Consider the following 14,594-nt stretch of genomic DNA (forward strand, 5'->3'; position numbering starts at 1 on the left):
AATCTGCTCAATGATTCCTACACATGTCTGTTCATCTTCGGATTCTGTTACCATGTATGTGAATACAGAATGTATATTTTAAAGGTATTGGTGATTATATAATTCATATAGTTTATCTGTTATATGTTTATATGCATGTAACATACATTAGTATATTTATGTTAATCCCATAGTCCTAATTTACCCATCCTCCCCCCTTTCATTTTGGCTAACCATTAGTTTATTTCATAAGTCTGTGAGTGTCTTTTTTTGTGGAAATATGTTCATTGGTAGCAATCTTAGGATAACATGTATAAATGATATCATAGGATATTTGTCATACCCTTTTGACTTACTTAACCTTATATTATTATTTCTAGGCTCTACTGTAGTCCTGAAAACGGCATTGTTCATTTTTTCCCCGAGGCTACTATTCCATTCTGTCCATATACCACTTCTTCTCTGTCCATTCATCTGTTTATGGACCTTTTTTTGCTTCCATGTCTTGGCTATTTCAGTATTGCTGCAGTGCACATTTGACTGCCTGTGTCTTTCCGATTCTGGTGGTCTTAGGTTTTAAGCCCGAGAGGTGCCCTGCCGCATCATATGGTAGCTCAATTTCTACCTTTTCAAGCGGCTCCATTCAGTTTGCGTTAGTGCTGTTACCACTTTACATCCCAGCAGCAGATAGAAGGTACACATTTCTCTAAAACCCCTTCAGCATTTATAGTTTGTAGACTTTTGCTGATGGCCATTTGACTGTTGTGAGCTGAAACTTTTATGGAGGTTGGATACGCATGTGGTGAATAATTCCTTATACTGATCTTTAGGCATATCCTTTTTCTTCTTTTCCTTTTTTTGTTAAAGTGTGAGTACAACTTCCCTCTTCATATTCACTTTTTGAAAAATTTCTCATGTGTTGAATTTTCTTGCCTATTCCCTACCCAAGGGCACTTTTTGAGGGCAGGTGTCATTTAGACCCCTGCAGTCGTTGTGACTATGAAGCAACCATTAGCACTGGGTTTAAAGCTGCTGTTGTGGGAAACAGCCACAAGGCGGCAGCATTATTACGTTCTCAACTCTTGTTACTAGGGCAACAGAATCTTCCTGGAGGTCGTGTTCTGAGGTTGTAAATTAGAGTGGAATGTGCTGGGACAAGCCCCCAAAAGTTTATGTCTCCTTACTTATGTTTGTTTTTTAAATTTCATTTCTATTTCTTATCAGCGTAAATTTGATTAGAGTGTTTTGATTGCCTGGCTGTACAGGATCTGCTCAATGATTCATACATATGTCTGTTCATCTTCGGGTCCTGTTACCATGTATGTGATTACAAAATGTATATTTTAAAGGTATTGGTGATTATATAATTCATACAGTTTATCTGTTATATGTTGTTATACACTTAACATACATTAGTATATGTATGTTAACCCCATAGTCCTAATTTACCCATCCTCCCACCTTTCATTTTGCTAACCATTAGTTTATTTCATAAGTCTGTGAGTGTCTTTTTCTGTGGAAATATGTTCATTGGTAGCAATCTTAGGATAACATGTATAAATATTATGATAGGATATTTGTCGTACCCTTTTGAGTTACTTAACCTTATATGATTATTTCTAGGCTCAACTGTAGTCCTGAAAACGGCGTTGTTCATTTTTTTCCCCAGGCTACTATTCTATTTGGTACGTATACTACTTCTTCTTTGTCCATTCATCTGTTTATGAACCTTTTTTCTGCTTCCATGTCTTGGCTATTTCAATATTGCTGCAGTGCTCATTTGCCTGCCTGTGTCTTTCCGATTCAGGTGGTCTTAGGTTATAGGCCCAAAGGGTGACCTGCTGCATCATATGGTAGCTCAATTTTTACCTTTTCAAGAAGCTCCATTCAGTTTGCGTTAGTGCTGTTACCACTTTACATCCCACCAGCAGCTAGAAGGTACACAGTTCTCTAAAACCCCTTCAGCATTTATAGTTTATAGACATTTTGCTGATGGAAATGACTGGTGTGAGCTGAAACCTTTTTGAATTTGAATTTGCATGTGTCTAATAATTCCTTATACTGAGCTTTAGGCATGTCCTTTTTTTTCTTTTCCTTTTTTTTAAAGAGTGAGTACAACTTCCCTCTTATTGACTTCTTGAAAAATTTCTCATGTGTTGAATTTTCTTGCCTATTCCCTACCCCAGGGCATTTTTCAGGGCAGGTGTCATTTAGAGCCCTGCAGTCCTTGTGACTATTAAGCAACTATTAGTACTGGGTTTAAAGCTGCTGTTGTGGGAAACAGCCACAAGGCGGCAGCATTATTACGTTCTCAACTCTTGTTACTACGGCAACAGAGTCTTCCTGGAGGTAGTGTTCCGAGGTTGTAAATTAGAGTGGAATGTGCTGGGACAAGCCCCCAGAAGTTTATGTCTCCTTACTTATGTTTGTTTTTTAAATTTAATTTCTATTTCTTATCAGAGTAAATTTGATTAGAGTGTTTTGATTGCCTGGCTGTACAGAATCTGCTCAATGATTCATACATATGTCTGTTCATCTTCGGGTCCTGTTACCATGTATGTGATTACAAAATGTATATTTTAAAGGTATTGGTGATTATATAATTCATACAGTTTATCTGTTATATGTTTTTATACACTTAACATACATTAGTATATGTATGTTAACCCCATAGTCCTAATTTACCCATCCTCCCACCTTTCATTTTGGCTAACCATTAGTTTATTTGATAAGTCTGTGAGTGTCTTTTTCTGTGGAAATATGTTCATTGGTAGCAATCTTAGGATAACATGTATAAATGTTTTCATAGGATATTTGTCGTACCCTTTTGAGTTACTTAACGTTATATGATTATTTCTAGCCTCAACTGTAGTCCTGAAAACGGCATTGTTCATTTTTTTCCCGAGGCTACTATTCTATTTGGTACGTATACCACTTCTTCTTTGTCCATTCATCTGTTTATGAACCTTTTTTCTGCTTCCATGTCTTGGCTATTTCACTATTGCTGCACTGCTCATTTGCCTGCCTGTGTCTTTCCCATTCAGGTGGTCTTAGGTTATAGGCCCAAAAGGTGACCTGCCGCATCATATGGTAGCTCAATTTTTATCTTTTCAAGCAGCTCCATTCAGTTTGTGTTAGTGCTGTTACCACTTTACATCCCACCAGCAGCTAGAAGGTACACAGTTCTCTAAAACCCCTTCAGCATTTATAGTTTGTAGACATTTTGCTGATGGAAACGACTGGTGTGAGCTGAAACCTTTTTGAATTTGAATTTGCATGTGTCTAATAATTCATTCTACTGAGCTTTAGGCATGTCCTTTTTTTTCTTTTCCTTTTTTTTTAAAGAGTGAGTACAACTTCCCTCCTCTTATTGACTTCTTGAAAAATTTCTCATGTGTTGAATATTATTGCCTATTCCCTACCCCAGGGCATTTTTCAGGGCAGGTGTCATTTAGAGCCCTGCAGTCCATGTGACTATTAAGCAACCATTAGCACTGGGTTTAAAGCTGCTGTTGTGGGAAAGAGCCACAAGGCGGCAGCATTATTACGTTCTCATCTCTTGTTACTAGGGCAACAGAATCTTCCTGGAGTTAGTGTTCCGAGGTTGTAAATTAGAGTGGAATGTGCTGGGACAAGCCCCCAGAAGTTTATGTCTCCTTACTTAGGTTTGTTTTTTAAATTAAATTTCTACTTCTCATCTGAGTAAATTTGATTAGAGTGTTTTGATTGTCTGGCTGTACAGAAACTGCTCAATGATTCCTACATATGTCTGTTCATCTTCGGATTCTGTTACCATGTATGTGATTACAGAATGTATATTTTAAAGGTATTGGTGATTATATAATTCATACAGTTTATCTGTTATATGTTTTTATACACTTAACATACATTAGTATATGTATGTTAACCCCATAGTCCTAGTTTACCCATCCTCCCACCTTTCATTTTGTCTAACCATTAGTTTATTTCATAAGTCTGTGAGTGTCTTTTTCTGTGGAAATATGTTCATTGGTAGCTATCTTAGGATAACATGTATAAATGTTATCATAGGATATTTGTCGTACCCTTTTGAGTTACTTAACCTTATATGATTATTTCTAGGCTCAACTGTAGTCCTGAAAACGGCATTGTTCATTTTTTTCCCGAGGCTACTATTCTATTTGGTACGTATACCACTTCTTCTTTGTCCATTCATCTGTTTATGAACCTTTTTTCTGCTTCCATGTCTTGGCTATTTCAATATTGCTGCAGTGCACCTTTGCCTGCCTGTGTCTTTCCGATTCAGGTGGTCTTAGGTTATAGGCCCAAAAGGTAACCTGCCGCATCATATGGTAGCTCAATTTTTACCTTTTCAAGAAACTCCATTCAGTTTGCGTTAGTGCTGTTACCACTTTACCTCCCACCAGCAGCTAGAAGGTACACAGTTCTCTAAAACCCCTTCAGCATTTATAGTTTGTAGACATTTTGCTGATGGAAACGACTGGTGTGAGCTGAAACCTTTTTGAATTTGAATTTGCATGTGTCTAATAATTCATTCTACTGAGCTTTAGGCATGTCCTTTTTTTTCTTTTCCTTTTTTTTTAAAGAGTGAGTACAACTTCCCTCCTCTTATTGACTTCTTGAAAAATTTCTCATGTGTTGAATATTCTTGCCTATTCCCTACCCCAGGGCATTTTTCAGGGCAGGTGTCATTTAGAGCCCTGCAGTCCATGTGACTATTAAGCAACCATTAGCACTGGGTTTAAAGCTGCTGTTGTGGGAAAGAGCCACAAGGCGGCAGCATTATTACGTTCTCATCTCTTGTTACTAGGGCAACAGAATCTTCCTGGTGGTAGTGTTCTGAGGTTGTAAATTAGAGTGGAATGTGCTGGGACGAGCCCCCAGAAGTTTATGTCTCCTTACTTAGCTTTGTTTTTTAAATTAAATTTCTATTTCTTATCGGAGTAAATTTGATTAGAGTGTTTTGATTGTCTGGCTGTACAGAAACTGCTCAATGATTCCTACATATGTCTTTTCATCTTCGGATTCTGTTACCATGTATGTTATTACAGAATGTATATTTTAAAGGTATTGGTGATTATATAATTCATACAGTTTATCTGTTATATGTTTTTATACACTTAACATACATTAGTATATGTATGTTAACCCCATAGTCCTAATTTACCCATCCTCCCACCTTTCATTTTGGCTAACAATTAGTTTATTTCATAAGTCTGTGAGTGTCTTTTTCTGTGGAAATATGTTAATTGGTAGCAATCTTAGGATAACATGTATAAATGATATCATAGGATATTTGTCATACCCTTTTGACTTACTTAACCTTATATGATTATTTCTAGGCTCAACTCTAGTCCTTAAAACGGCATTGTTCATTTTTTCCCCGAGGCTACTATTGCATTCTGTCCATATACCACTTCTTCTCTGTCCATTCATCTGTTTATGGACATTTTTTTTGCTTCCATGTCTTTGCTATTTCCATATTGCTGCAGTGCACATTTGACTGCCTGTGTCTTTCCGATTCTGGTAGTCTTAGGTTATAAGCCGAAGAGGTGCCCTGCCGCATCATATGGTAGCTCAATTTTTACCTTTTCAAGCAGCTCCATTCAGTTTGCGTTAGTGCTGTTACCACTTTACATCCCAGCAGCAGATAGAAGGTATACATTTCTCTAAAACCCCTTCAGCATTTATAGTTTGTAGACTTTTTGCTGATGGCCATTTGACTGGTGTGAGCTGAAACCTTTTTGGAGGTTGGATACGCATGTGGCGAATAATTCCTTATACTGATCTTTAGGCATATCCTTTTTCTTCTTTTCCTTTTTTTGTTAAAGTGTGAGTACAACTTCCCTCTTCATATTCACTTTTTGAAAAATTTCTCATGTGTTGAATTTTTTTGCGTATTCCCTACCCCAGGGCATTTTTTGAGGGCAGGTGTCATTTAGACCCCTGCAGTCGTTTTGACTATTAAGCAACCATTAGCACTGGGTTTAAAGCTGCTGTTGTGGGAAACAGCCACAAGGCGGCAGCATTATTACGTTCTCAACTCTTGTTACTATGGCAACAGAGTCTTCCTGGAGGTAGTGTTCCGAGGTTGTAAATTAGAGTGGAATGTGCTGGGACAAGCCTCCAGAAGTTTATGTCTCCTTACTTATGTTTGTTTTTTAAATTTAATTTCTATTTCTTATCGGAGTAAATTTGATTTTAGTGTTTTGATTGCCTGGCTGTACAGAATCTGCTCAATGATTCATACATATGTCTGTTCATCTTCGGATTCTGTTACCATGTATTTGAATACAGAATGTATATTTTAAAGGTATTGGTGATTATATAATTCATATAGTTTATCTGTTATATGTTTATATGCATGTAACATACATTAGTATATTTATGTAAATCCCATAGTCCTAATTTACCCATCCTCCCCCCTTTCATTTTGGCTAACCATTAGTTTATTTCATAAGTCTGTGAGTGTCTTTTTCTGTGGAAATATGTTCATTGGTAGCAATCTTAGGATAACACGTATAAATGATATCATAGGATATTTGTCGTACCCTTTTGACTTACTTAACCTTATATGATTATTTCTAGGCTCAACTGTAGTCCTGAAAACGGCGTTGTTCATTTTTTTCCCCAGGCTACTATTCTATTTGGTACGTATACTACTTCTTCTTTGTCCATTCATCTGTTTATGAACCTTTTTTCTGCTTCCATGTCTTGGCTATTTCAATATTGCTGCAGTGCTCATTTGCCTGCCCGTGTCTTTCCGATTCAGGTGGTCTTAGGTTATAGGCCCAAAGGGTGACCTGCTGCATCATATGGTAGCTCAATTTTTACCTTTTCAAGAAGCTCCATTCAGTTTGCGTTAGTGCTGTTACCACTTTACATCCCACCAGCAGCTAGAAGGTACACAGTTCTCTAAAACCCCTTCAGCATTTATAGTTTATAGACATTTTGCTGATGGAAATGACTGGTGTGAGCTGAAACCTTTTTGAATTTGAATTTGCATGTGTCTAATAATTCCTTATACTGAGCTTTAGGCATGTCCTTTTTTTTCTTTTCCTTTTTTTTAAAGAGTGAGTACAACTTCCCTCCTCTTATTGACTTCTTGAAAAATTTCTCATGTGTTGAATTTTCTTGCCTATTCCCTACCCCAGGGCATTTTTCAGGGCAGGTGTCATTTAGAGCCCTGCAGTCCTTGTGACTATTAAGCAACTATTAGTACTGGGTTTAAAGCTGCTGTTGTGGGAAACAGCCACAAGGCCGCAGCATTATTACGTTCTCAACTCTTGTTACTACGGCAACAGAGTCTTCCTGGAGGTAGTGTTCCGAGGTTGTAAATTAGAGTGGAATGTGCTGGGACAAGCCCCCAGAAGTTTATGTCTCCTTACTTATGTTTGTTTTTTAAATTTAATTTCTATTTCTTATCAGAGTAAATTTGATTAGAGTGTTTTGATTGCCTGGCTGTACAGAATCTGCTCAATGATTCATACATATGTCTGTTCATCTTCGGGTCCTGTTACCATGTATGTGATTACAAAATGTATATTTTAAAGGTATTGGTGATTATATAATTCATACAGTTTATCTGTTATATGTTTTTATACACTTAACATACATTACTATATGTATGTTAACCCCATAGTCGTAATTTACCCATCCTCCCACCTTTCATTTTGGCTAACCATTAGTTTATTTGATAAGTCTGTGAGTGTCTTTTTCTGTGGAAATATGTTCATTGGTAGCAATCTTAGGATAACATGTATAAATGTTTTCATAGGATATTTGTCGTACCCTTTTGAGTTACTTAACGTTATATGATTATTTCTAGGCTCAACTGTAGTCCTGAAAACGGCATTGTTCATTTTTTTCCCGAGGCTACTATTCTATTTGGTATGTATACCACTTCTTCTTTGTCCATTCATCTGTTTATGAACCTTTTTTCTGCTTCCATGTCTTGGCTATTTCAATATTGCTGCAGTGCTCATTTGCCTGCCTGTGTCTTTCCCTTTCAGGTGGTCTTAGGTTATAGGCCCAAAAGGTGACCTGCCGCATCATATGGTAGCTCAATTTTTATCTTTTCAAGCAGCTCCATTCAGTTTGTGTTAATGCTGTTACCACTTTACATCCCACCAGCAGCTAGAAGGTACACAGTTCTCTAAAACCCCTTCAGCATTTATAGTTTGTAGACATTTTGCTGATGGAAACGACTGTTGTGAGCTGAAACCTTTTTGAATTTGAATTTGCATGTGTCTAATAATTCATTCTACTGAGCTTTAGGCATGTCCTTTTTTTTCTTTTCCTTTTTTTTTAAAGAGTGAGTACAACTTCCCTCCTCTTATTGACTTCTTGAAAAATTTCTCATGTGTTGAATATTATTGCCTATTCCCTACCCCAGGGCATTTTTCAGGGCAGGTGTCATTTAGAGCCCTGCAGTCCATGTGACTATTAAGCAACCATTAGCACTGGGTTTAAAGCTGCTGTTGTGGGAAAGAGCCACAAGGTGGAAGCATTATTACGTTCTCATCTCTTGTTACTAGGGCAACAGAATCTTCCTGGAGGTAGTGTTCCGAGGTTGTAAATTAGAGTGGAATGTGCTGGGACAAGCCCCCAGAAGTTTATGTCTCCTTACTTAGGTTTGTTTTTTAAATTTAATTTCTATTTCTTATCTGAGTAAATTTGATTAGAGTGTTTGATTGTCTGGCTGTACAGAAACTGCTCAATGATTCCTACATATGTCTGTTAATCTTCGGATTCTGTTACCATGTATGTGATTACAGAATGTATATTTTAAAGGTATTGGTGATTATATAATTCATACAGTTTATCTGTTATATGTTTTTATACACTTAACATACATTAGTATATGTATGTTAACCCCATAGTCCTAGTTTACCCATCCTCCCACCTTTCATTTTGTCTAACCATTAGTTTATTTCATAAGTCTGTGAGTGTCTTTTTCTGTGGAAATATGTTCATTGGTAGCTATCTTAGGATAACATGTATAAATGTTATCATAGGATATTTGTCGTACCCTTTTGAGTTACTTAACCTTATATGATTATTTCTAGGCTCAACTGTAGTCCTGAAAACGGCATTGTTCATTTTTTTCCCGAGGCTACTATTCTATTTGGTACGTATACCACTTCTTCTTTGTCCATTCATCTGTTTATGAACCTTTTTTCTGCTTCCATGTCTTGGCTATTTCAATATTGCTGCAGTGCTCATTTGCCTGCCTGTGTCTTTCCGATTCAGGTGGTCTTAGGTTATAGGCCCAAAAGGTGACCTGCCGCATCATATGTTAGCTCAATTTTTACCTTTTCAACAGCTCAATTCAGTTTGCGTTAGTGCTGTTACCACTTTACATCCCACCAGCAGCTAGAAGGTACACAGTTCTCTAAAACTCCTTCAGCATTTATAGTTTGTAGACATTTTGCTGATGGAAATGACTGGTGTGAGCTGAAAACTTTTTGAATTTGCATTTGCATGTGTCTAATAATTCCTTATACTGAGGTTTAGGAATGTCCTTTTTTCTCTTTTCCTTTTTTTTTAAAGAGTGAGTACAACTTCCCTCCTCTTATTGACTTCTTGAAAAATTTCTAATGTGTTGAATTTTCTTGCCTATTCCCTACCCCAGGGCATTTTTAAGGGCAGGTGTCATTTAGAGCCCTGCAGTCCTTGTGACTATTAAGCAAACATTAGCACTGGGTTTAAAGCTGCTGTTGTGGGAAAGAGCCACAAGGCAGCAGCATTATTACGTTCTCATCTCTTGTTACTAGGGCAACAGAATCTTCCTGGAGGTAGTGTTCCGAGGTTGTAAATTAGAGTGGAATGTGCTGGGACAAGCCCCCAGAAGTTTATGTCTCCTTACTTATGTTTGTTTTTTTAAATTTAATTTCTATTTCTTATCGGAGTAAATTTGATTAGAGTGTTTTGATTGCCTGGCTGTACAGGATCTGCTCAGTGATTCATACATATGTCTGTTCATCTTCGGGTCCTCTTACCATGTATGTGATTACAAAATGTATATTTTAAAGGTATTGGTGATTATATAATTCATACAGTTTATCTGTTACATGTTTTTATACACTTAACATACATTAGTATATGTATGTTAACCCCATAGTCCTAATTTACCCATCCTCCCACCTTTCATTTTGGCTAACCATTAGTTTATTTCATAAGTCTGTGAGTGTCTTTTCTGTGGAAATATGTTCATTGGTAGCAATCGTAGGATAACATGTATAAATGTTATCATAGGATATTTGTCGTACCCTTTTGAGTTACTTAACCTTATATGATTATTTCTAGGCTCAACTGTAGTCCGGAAAACGGTATTGTTCATTTTTTTCCCGAGGCTACTATTCTATTTGGTATGTATACCACTTCTTCTTTGTCCATTCATCTGTTTATGAACCTTTTTTCTGCTTCCATGTCTTGGCTATTTCAATATTGCTGCAGTGCTCATTTGCCTGCCTGTGTCTTTCCCTTTCAGGTGGTCTTAGGTTATAGGCCCAAAAGGTGACCTGCCGCATCATATGGTAGCTCAATTTTTATCTTTTCAAGCAGCTCCATTCAGTTTGTGTTAATGCTGTTACCACTTTACATCCCACCAGCAGCTAGAAGGTACACAGTTCTCTAAAACCCCTTCAGCATTTATAGTTTGTAGACATTTTGCTGATGGAAACGACTGTTGTGAGCTGAAACCTTTTTGAATTTGAATTTGCATGTGTCTAATAATTCATTCTACTGAGCTTTAGGCATGTCCTTTTTTTTCTTTTCCTTTTTTTTTAAAGAGTGAGTACAACTTCCCTCCTCTTATTGACTTCTTGAAAAATTTCTCATGTGTTGAATATTATTGCCTATTCCCTACCCCAGGGCATTTTTCAGGGCAGGTGTCATTTAGAGCCCTGCAGTCCATGTGACTATTAAGCAACCATTAGCACTGGGTTTAAAGCTGCTGTTGTGGGAAAGAGCCACAAGGTGGCAGCATTATTACGTTCTCATCTCTTGTTACTAGGGCAACAGAATCTTCCTGGAGGTAGTGTTCCGAGGTTGTAAATTAGAGTGGAATGTGCTGGGACAAGCCCCCAGAAGTTTATGTCTCCTTACTTAGGTTTGTTTTTTAAATTTAATTTCTATTTCTTATCTGAGTAAATTTGATTAGGGTGTTTGATTGTCTGGCTGTACAGAAACTGCTCAATGATTCCTACATATGTCTGTTAATCTTCGGATTCTGTTACCATGTATGTGATTACAGAATGTATATTTTAAAGGTATTGGTGATTATATAATTCATACAGTTTATCTGTTATATGTTTTTATACACTTAACATACATTAGTATATGTATGTTAACCCCATAGTCCTAGTTTACCCATCCTCCCACCTTTCATTTTGTCTAACCATTAGTTTATTTCATAAGTCTGTGAGTGTCTTTTTCTGTGGAAATATGTTCATTGGTAGCTATCTTAGGATAACATGTATAAATGTTATCATAGGATATTTGTCGTACCCTTTTGAGTTACTTAACCTTATATGATTATTTCTAGGCTCAACTGTAGTCCTGAAAACGGCATTGTTCATTTTTTTCCCGAGGCTACTATTCTATTTGGTACGTATACCACTTCTTCTTTGTCCATTCATCTGTTTATGAACCTTTTTTCTGCTTCCATGTCTTGGCTATTTCAATATTGCTGCAGTGCTCATTTGCCTGCCTGTGTCTTTCCGATTCAGGTGGTCTTAGGTTATAGGCCCAAAAGGTGACCTGCCGCATCATATGATAGCTCAATTTTTACCTTTTCAACAGCTCAATTCAGTTTGCGTTAGTGCTGTTACCACTTTACATCCCACCAGCAGCTAGAAGGTACACAGTTCTCTAAAACTCCTTCAGCATTTATAGTTTGTAGACATTTTGCTGATGGAAATGACTGGTGTGAGCTGAAAACTTTTTGAATTTGCATTTGCATGTGTCTAATAATTCCTTATACTGAGGTTTAGGAATGTCCTTTTTTCTCTTTTCCTTTTTTTTTAAAGAGTGAGTACAACTTCCCTCCTCTTATTGACTTCTTGAAAAATTTCTAATGTGTTGAATTTTCTTGCCTATTCCCTACCCCAGGGCATTTTTAAGGGCAGGTGTCATTTAGAGCCCTGCAGTCCTTGTGACTATTAAGCAAACATTAGCACTGGGTTTAAAGCTGCTGTTGTGGGAAAGAGCCACAAGGCAGCAGCATTATTACGTTCTCATCTCTTGTTACTAGGGCAACAGAATCTTCCTGGAGGTAGTGTTCCGAGGTTGTAAATTAGAGTGGAATGTGCTGGGACAAGCCCCCAGAAGTTTATGTCTCCTTACTTATGTTTGTTTTTTTAAATTTAATTTCTATTTCTTATCGGAGTAAATTTGATTAGAGTGTTTTGATTGCCTGGCTGTACAGGATCTGCTCAGTGATTCATACATATGTCTGTTCATCTTCGGGTCCTCTTACCATGTATGTGATTACAAAATGTATATTTTAAAGGTATTGGTGATTATATAATTCATACAGTTTATCTGTTACATGTTTTTATACACTTAACATACATTAGTATATGTATGTTAACCCCATAGTCCTAATTTACCCATCCTCCCACCTTTCATTTTGGCTAACCATTAGTTTATTTCATAAGTCTGTGAGTGTCTTTTCTGTGGAAATATGTTCATTGGTAGCAATCGTAGGATAACATGTATAAATGTTATCATAGGATATTTGTCGTACCCTTTTGAGTTACTTAACCTTATATGATTATTTCTAGGCTCAACTGTAGTCCGGAAAACGGTATTGTTCATTTTTTTCCCAAGGCTACTATGCTATTTGGTACGTATACCACTTCTTTTTTGTCCATTCATCTGTTTATGAACCCTTTTTCTGCTTCCATGTCTTGGCTATTTCAATATTGCTGCAGTGCACCTTTGCCTGCCTGTGTCTTTCCGATTTAGGTGGTCTTAGGTTATAGGCCCAAAAGGTGACCTGCCGCATCATATGGTAGCTCAATTTTTACCTTTTCAAGAAACTCCATTCAGTTTGCGTTAGTGCTGTTACCACTTTACATCCCACCAGCAGCTAGAAGGTACACAGTTCTCTAAAACCCCTTCAGCATTTATAGTTTGTAGACATTTTGCTGATGGAAACGACTGGTATGAGCTGAAACCTTTTTGAATTTGAATTTGCATGTGTCTAATAATTCATTCTACTGAGCTTTAGGCATGTCCTTTTTTTTCTTTTCCTTTTTTTTTAAAGAGTGAGTACAACTTCCCTCCTCTTATTGACTTCTTGAAAAATTTCTCATGTGTTGAATATTCTTGCCTATTCCCTACCCCAGGGCATTTTTCAGGGCAGGTGTCATTTAGAGCCCTGCAGTCCATGTGACTATTAAGCAACCATTAGCACTGGGTTTAAAGCTGCTGTTGTGGGAAAGAGCCACAAGGCGGCAGCATTATTACGTTCTCATCTCTTGTTACTAGGGCAACAGAATCTTCCTGGAGGTAGTGTTCCGAGGTTGTAAGTTAGAGTGGAATGTGCTGGGACAAGCCCCCAGAAGTTTATGTCTCCTTACTTAGGTTTGTTTTTTAAATGTAATTTCTATTTCTTATCGGAGTAAATTTGATTAGAGTGTTTTGATTGTCTGGCTGTACAGAAACTGCTCAATGATTCCTACATATGTCTGTTCATCTTCGGATTCTGTTACCATGTATGTTATTACAGAATGTATATTTTAAAGGTATTGGTGATTATATAATTCATACAGTTTATCTGTTATATGTTTTTATACACTTAACATACATTAGTATATGTATGTTAACCCCATAGTCCTAATTTACCCATCCTCCCACCTTTCATTTTGGCTAACCATTAGTTTATTTTATAAGTCTGTGAGTGTCTTTTTCTGTGGAAATATGTTCATTGGTAGCAATCTTAGGATAACATGTATAAATGATATCATAGGATATTTGTCATACCCTTTTGACTTACTTAACCTTATATGATTATTTCTAGGCTCAACTCTAGTCCTTAAAACGGCATTGTTCATTTTTTCCCCGAGGCTACTATTGCATTCTGTCCATATACCACTTCTTCTCTGTCCATTCATCTGTTTATAGACATTTTTTTTGCTTCCATGTCTTTGCTATTTCCATATTGCTGCAGTGCACATTTGACTGCCTGTGTCTTTCCGATTCTGGTAGTCTTAGGTTATAAGCCAAAGAGGTGCCCTGCCGCATCATATGGTAGCTCAATTTTTACCTTTTCAAGCAGCTCCATTCAGTTTGCGTTAGTGCTGTTACCACTTTACATCCCAGCAGCAGATAGAAGGTATACGTTTCTCTAGAACCCCTTCAGCATTTATAGTTTGTAGACTTTTTGCTGATGGCCATTTGACTGGTGTGAGCTGAAACCTTTTTGGAGGTTGGATACGCATGTGGCGAATAATTCCTTATACTGATCTTTAGGCATATCCTTTTTCTTCTTTTCCTTTTTTTGTTAAAGTGTGAGTACAACTTCCCTCTTCATATTCACTTTTTGAAAAATTTCTCATGTGTTGAATTTTCTTGCGTATTCCCTACCCCAGGGCATTTTTTGAGGG

General features: G+C 37.1%; 1 long non-coding RNA gene across 1 annotated transcript; it reads right to left on the minus strand.

Moving 5' to 3' along the window:
• Positions 1 to 219: 219 nt before the first annotated feature.
• LOC309621459 lies at positions 220 to 12,880 on the minus strand. Its single transcript, XR_014240038.1, has 2 exons — positions 12,843 to 12,880; positions 220 to 433 (listed from the first exon to the last, which is right to left on the minus strand). It is a non-coding gene; the product is annotated as an uncharacterized lncRNA (long non-coding RNA).
• Positions 12,881 to 14,594: the final 1,714 nt, after the last annotated feature.

Source organism: Balaenoptera borealis, assembly GCF_965194805.1.
Source record: "Balaenoptera borealis genome assembly, contig: HAP1_SCAFFOLD_477, whole genome shotgun sequence".
In the NCBI taxonomy this organism is placed as follows: Eukaryota; Metazoa; Chordata; class Mammalia; order Artiodactyla; family Balaenopteridae; genus Balaenoptera; species Balaenoptera borealis.